General features: G+C 49.1%; 1 protein-coding gene across 3 annotated transcripts in view; it reads left to right on the forward strand.

The window, feature by feature from the left end:
* Positions 1–6,073: 6,073 nt before the first annotated feature.
* LOC130585839 (versican core protein-like) overlaps positions 6,074–6,543 on the forward strand; it is a 95,931-nt gene continuing 95,461 nt past the window's right edge. Inside the window, exon 1 of one of the 3 annotated variants that reach the window (XM_057386497.1) lies at positions 6,074–6,488. The gene's annotated coding sequence lies outside the window, so the exon portion shown is untranslated. The remainder of the gene's footprint in view (positions 6,489–6,543) is intronic. The other 2 variants (XM_057386498.1, XM_057386499.1) reach the window with 2 other exon arrangements.

Here is a 6,543-nt window from a genome sequence, read left to right on the forward strand (position 1 = left end):
TGATTATTTTTATTTGGGTCTTTGGGGCAAAGTTACTTCCTCTTTCCAAACTTTTCTCTGCTCCCACCGCTATCCATTAAGTTCAGTGTAAAACTCAAACAAAGCTTCATGGGAGTTACATCTCSTTATTTGAAGCCTTCAAAAAACTAAAAAGGCATTAAAAATCAGATAATATTTGACAAAACAGGGCAGTTTTCAACAGAGAGGAGCTAAACTTTTCTCTCTGCTTTTACACCCATTTTTTTCCCATTAAAAAGAAAATTGCCATTTCCTTCATAGGAAGTTTTTTGTGGGGAGGGCAAATGTTTACAACTACCCCAAGAATCTTACACATTGTGCAAAATTTGCAGACCTCCCTAGCCCATTTTTTAGTTCATATATTTTTGGTTTGTTTTRAATGGCATGATGACAGGTATTGTCTTGGACATGTCTGACAGCCAGCCAAAAGTCATGAGATGCCACAGGTAGGTCTGGGTCAACTCTTTAAACCTTTTTACATTCTTTTTCTCAATGAGGGCCATGACTCTTCCTATAGACATGGATATTTCCATCTTTCCTTGCCTGCTAACAGCTACCAAAATTTCCACCTTTCTATTTTTTATTTACAGAAAGAAGAAAAGCAGAGATTTTCAGCAAGCAAAAAGCCTGAACTCTCCCTTTCCGCCACTTTTTAGGGTCTTTCTGGTCTATTTAATTTCTTTTCTTCCCCTTCCCACACAGCCAAGGAGGAGAAACTGTTGACTGACACTTGTGGAGTCAGCAGGATCTTTCCAGTGACTTCAGTAGGTTTTGGATTAATCACATTGAGAATGTTTGTTATTGCTTTAGCCAAGGATGAGAAGGCCCAGGAAGAAGAGATTAGTTAAGAAAATCTCTCTTAATCCATTTCAAGAGTTTGCTCTATCTGTGTGGAACCAGACCCAGAGAGTTTATTCTTTGCACAATGGTGGTACCTTCATATCATAACGAAAAAAAAAAAAAAAAAAAAAAGGAAAAAGTATGAAAGACTCATTTCTTTTGGTAACAGTAAAAGAACAAACCCACATTTGATTATCCGGGATTACTTCTGCACTCAAGCTTATGATGCAGCCACGGAGTTATCAAAACAAAAATAATGCATGCCCAGGATGGAGTTTATCAGAGGAAGCCCAGGACAGCACGGATTAGCACAGCACTTGACTATGGCTCAGGCCACCCTGTGCTGATAATTTTTCTCAGTTTCTTTCCCCCTTGTTTGCCCTGTCCCCGTGTTTGGTCCTCACAGGGATCAGCACTGAGAAGGACCTTGGTGGTGACTGTCCCACTCCTCCCCAAAATGACAAAGCAGCCGTTCTTCAAGGAGCTGGACCCGGCTTTGGGAAGCAGGCTGCTCTTTCACTAAAACTGACACTTGCACCAGCCAGAACCAAACACCACCACCTTCCTGACACAGCTTTTGGGGGGGATTAACTGTGGGAACATAAAACATCCCCGTCTGGCCCCTTGTCCTTGGAGTCAGAGCAACACAGGAGGAAAACATATCGCTGCCTTTGCCATCATCATCCAGTGCTGCTGAAAAGCTTGGACCTCCTCCTGATAAATCCTGTCCTGGAAACCGACTATCTCGGTGCAGATAGAGCCGTGTCTGCATCGTTACATTTAATGCAGAAATAATACCTAACCATCAATTGTGGCTTGTTCTGCTACCAAATGAAACACTCCATTCATAGTTTTTTTTCGTAGCCGAGTGCTCTCCCCTCATTGCTGAAGAAATATGGAGTAAAAATAGGTGGAGAAGGGTTTTGCCACAAAAGAAACATTGACATAAGCCATCAAGTGTTTTGTTTGAGAAAGTGGTTGTGTACACTATGGTTACCACTGCTGGTAAGCCCGACTCCTTTGGAGAGTTTTAATTTGCCTCTGAAAACATATTTCACTTGAAGCGTAGGAAAGAGAAGTGGAGGGGGGAAAAAAAAAAAAAAAAGCTTTTCTTAAACATGGAATCTGAGAACTTGCGAAAAGTCTATTGTTTTGGAAGATTTTGTGGTTTGTGAAAACACACTGGGGTTTAGATAACTGAATCACTGCAGAAYAAGGAAGCAGCCTACATTTCTGTACCTTTGAGAGGAAAACTGGGCCAATGGACTCATTTTTTGGCACAGCTGGCATTGCACAACCCTTCACAAGTAGATGGAATTGAGAAGCTGGACCTTCAGAGACACTGACCAAGTGGAGTAACTTTGAAAGGATCTTTGGTTTGCTCGAACTGACCTTTGTACTGCYKACATCTAAATTACATGAATTATTTYCTTTACTTTTACGTAAGGTTTTTCACACACAGCAGCTCAGAAAGAAAAAAAAAAGAGCATAGAGAAGACAAAGAAAAGGTGATTGTGAAGCCACAAAAGATGGCTTACAAGAACCTATGYCAGACATATTAGTTTTTCCTTGAGAGACTGTGTTTCAGATCCACAATATTCTTTCAAGTGACGGGAAGCTTTTTTTCCCCCCACAGATGTTCAGTTTGATATTTGCACACTGGCTGTAGCCATGGTCTAATTAATTTCAGATATTTTAAAACAATGGTTTCTCATAAAGAACCATTTAGGGCCTGTGTTTCACATTTAAAATGATAATCATTGTTGAGTCAGTAACATAAAACCTGTGCTTAAGAAGTGTGTAATGAAAATAGTATTTTTCTTCATCTCTGGACTACGATGTAGCTGGGAGGATTATTTTTTTTTTCGCGAGTGATATTGCTTTAGGATGGAGACAAAGCCTAAACATTTTCCCTTTTGTTGGGTTTTCTCACACAAATCTGAACATCTGAAAACAATGATTTGTCATGGGAGACTTTGGCAGYCTGAGCAAAGGTTTACTGTTTCTACTTTGCCTAAAATATTTACAAAGAAAAGTATCTGACATTCACAGTAAATCAGACAATGTTTCAGGCCCCTGACATAACCCATGGAGGCAGTTTGCRCGGTCTCCAAGAGGAGGAAAGGAGATCCCCTTTCTGGACAGTTTTTTGGTTCAGTGCAGAAACCTTGGCTCTGGGGGAAGGTGGGGAGGGTTAAACAAAGTGGGATGAAAACACCGAGGGGCTKCAGCGCTCTGTTTTTCCAGCTTGACCCGCTCCTCACTTTCCCCAGCCATCCTTAACAGCCCCGAGGGTCTCCGGTGTAACCCACCCTCCTTSCTATGGGTTTTTTTGCCTTAGGGATGCCCAGAAGGAGTTATTCATCCCTCCCTTCCCAACCCCACAGGATCTCTAAGACTACCCCCGCCCGTGCCTTTGTCTCGCCATCCCCGAAGCCTCCCCCTGCCCAGAAAACCTCCATCCCACCGCGGGAAGGGCCGGGGGGAGCACGGAGCCCCCCTCGGCTGGCGGCCCCACCGCCGGGAGAGCGAGCAAGGGGCGGCTCTGCTCCTCCAGCCCCGGGGCCCCGAGGCTCCGCGGGGGCTCCGGGAGCTCCGCGCCGGGCGGAGAGGAGGAAGAGGAGGAGGAGGAGGAGCGGGCTGGGGAAGGAGGGGGGAAGGGGGGTGGGTTCTGCATCCTCCGCTTTCTTCCCAGCTCCGAGACTGAGCRGCTTTGGCCGGCCGGTTCCCATCAGAGCTCTGGCAATCGGGGGGTGGGAGAGGAAAGGGGACGGGGGGCGGAGGGGAGGGGGGAAGGGTCTTTTCTCTTAAAAAAATAATCTATTTTCTTTCCCATCGTGAAAAAGAAAAAAAAAGAGCTGCCAGCAGCGAGCCGAGTCGGGGCTGGTTAGCCCCGGGCTGTAACTACTGGTTGCTTCTTGTTGGTGCTTGTAGGGCAGAGAGCAGCGCTACCCCCCGGGCCCTACTCCCTGCTCAGATTTCTGGTCACACGCACTATTTCCCCATCCCCTGGAGGGGCGGTCACGCCTTCAGCTGGACCCCCAGCACAGGGGGGACAGAACATTTTGGGGTTGTCCTGTTGTAGCCACAGGGAGGATGATCCACAGCAGGGTGAGGATCTCCACAGGGCAGGGGCAGCAGAGTCAGAGTCTCCTTTTTCCATCCTTTGCCAGGGGCAGTTGTTCTGTCTCTAGTGGACAACATTAAAGAGGTGATGAAGAAGCAAAATCAGGGTGGCAGAGATGGCTCCTGCTCTGTTAAAGGTCATCCTTCCTCCCTGAAACCAGGGCAGGGAGCAGAGTAGGAGCAGGTGAGGCTGCAAACTTGGGGCTGGTGAAGGCCAGAGGGGCAGCTTCAGTTTGACTGTGGTGTCTTTACAAGTTCCTCATTCATCCTGGAGAGTAGCTTGGAGACATGGAGAAATCCATGGGGTGTGACCCACCCTCCTTTCCAGAGGCTTGGGATGGGGGCAGGATGGTTTCCCACCTCTTCACCTAGAAAAGGAAATGGGCCAGAGACATTCCTGCCTCATGCATGTGTCTTCAAAGGGTTTGTCTGCAGCTTGGGATTGTATGGGGAGAAGGAACAGTGCCTTCTCTGTGGATCTCACACACTCTTTACATCTGGGAGGGCACAAGAGGATTGCTTGAGCCAGGGCTGGATAGATTTAGCATCAATATCCTCATCACAACATCGTGCAGAGGAAGCGTGTGCTGCCTCAGCAGTGACACCGCACATGGCAAGGCGAGCAGAAACGGGAACTGCAAAGCCTCCGTGTGAATTCACATCAAACACCCTCAAAAACGTGCCCACAACTGTTTACAATACCTCTTTGTAAGCAGTGTCGTGTTTTTGGTCAACTCTTGTGAGGTTCAGGGGTTGGCAAASCTGGTCCCAGCCAGGGGGCAGGTGTGGTGTTTAGGTGTGGACCGTGCAGGGACTGAYCAAGGCWYGGGGAACTGGAGGSACTGGTGCTGCTGGGATGTGGCCGTGCTGGAGAAAAGCCTCTCTTTGACATCCCAAGTAAGCATTTGTGTATTTACTCTGCGTAAGGAGGAAAAACAAACAAGCTCTGCGAGCTGAGATAAGGATTTCGCCCCGCGCCCCAGCTCCGTYCACCCAGGCCACAGCTCACACAAAGCTGATGTGGTTTAAGCCTCCAGGTCTCCATTTCTCCCTGCTTGGCTGTCATCTCTTCCACCTCCCGCCCCTCCAACTTGGCACCGAGGTCTGTCTTTGGAAACACGGGCTTTGGGCTTGTCTGAAATCCTCCGTCAGCGTGACTCTGGGGACGCAGCAGCTGGAACAGYAACAGCGAGAGGAGCTGGAGGAAAAACTCCTTCTTTGCCTCTTCCTAGCAGTCGTACCTGGGGCTGCCAAAAACGTGCCCAGAGCAGTGCAATCAGACACACCTATTTCTCCAGGCTTTTTCTTTTCTGGCTCCAGCTTTACACCTTTCCTGGAGGAGGGGGGCTTCTGGCATCTGCTTCTGTGAGAGGGAGCATGCCAGAGGCGCWGCTCTTTGCCAGCATTTTGTGCCTGGTGAGGGTGCCTTAAATGTCTCCCACAYACCGGGATAGGTACATTTTAGGACGGGAGGTGTCTGGAGAGCACAGCAGACCCTTTATTAACTGGTGAACATCCCTTGTAAAAGGGTGGTTTAGAGTTTTGCTTATGACTTCATCTCTGAGAGGTTTGGACAGCAAACGCAGAGTCTAAAAAAAAAAAAAAAAAAAAAAAAAAAAAAAAAAAAAAAAGGAAAAAAAAAAGAAAGAAAAGTGGCTGGAGATGCATGGGTGGAGAAGCTTGGCTCGGGCGGCTGCCGATGCGAGGCTGCCTGTGAATTGGCATCGACAGGGGAAGTTTGGAACCACCACCAATATATTCTTTCATTGCAACCCTCCGCTGAGACTGGGGAGGCAAAARGGGAAGAAAAAGGCATTTCGGTCCCAGTCACTTTCCCCATTTCAGCCGGCTTCGGGAGCCAGGGCGGAGGAGGTCTCTCCATTCTCTTCCCGGTTAATTGTCTAATTGGGGAACAATGCGCCTCTCGCACTCGCCTTGCCCCTCTCCCGAGGGCTGGTGCCGGGCGAGCGGAGGGACCCGTCCCGTCACACCGGGTTGGGGTCCCCTCTCCGGGTCTGGGGGGCCGGGGGGTGCCCCGAGGGGGCGGCCGGGGCCGGGGGAGGGGGGGCCCCGCTCTGCAAAGGCAGACGCTGGGGGCTCTCCTGCGCCCAGCAGCTGCGGGAGCTTTGGAAATTGCAAGGAGGCTCTCGTAGAGCTTGTGAACCCTCCTCTCCCCGAGCCAGCGCCCCTCCTCTGCAGCGCTGACGGTACAACGATATAATAATGATGGGTGGCTGAGGCTCGCATTTGAACTTGCAGGCGAGCTSCCTTTGCCCACAGCTCGGTCCCGGCTCCGCAGCTCCGGAGTCAGGTGCTCGCCGGCGGGAAGCGAGCGAAGGAGGGGACAAGCCGAGCTCTGGCAGAAGGGGAGCCCCCGGAACCACCGGCTCCTTCCAGCACTAACGAGGGGATTTTACTCTTTCATGCGGCCACTGGGAYCTCTGGACTAGCCCAGCCACCACGTTGTGATTTTTTGCGATCTCTGCAATACGCTACCTTTTAAGGTAACTATAACTCTTTTATTGCGGGTTAGTTTTTATTATTGCGGGTTAGTTTTTA

Source organism: Malurus melanocephalus, unplaced genomic scaffold, assembly GCF_030028575.1.
Source record: "Malurus melanocephalus ecotype Western Australia unplaced genomic scaffold, MMel_1.1 scaffold_976, whole genome shotgun sequence".
Classification (NCBI taxonomy): domain Eukaryota; kingdom Metazoa; phylum Chordata; class Aves; order Passeriformes; family Maluridae; genus Malurus; species Malurus melanocephalus.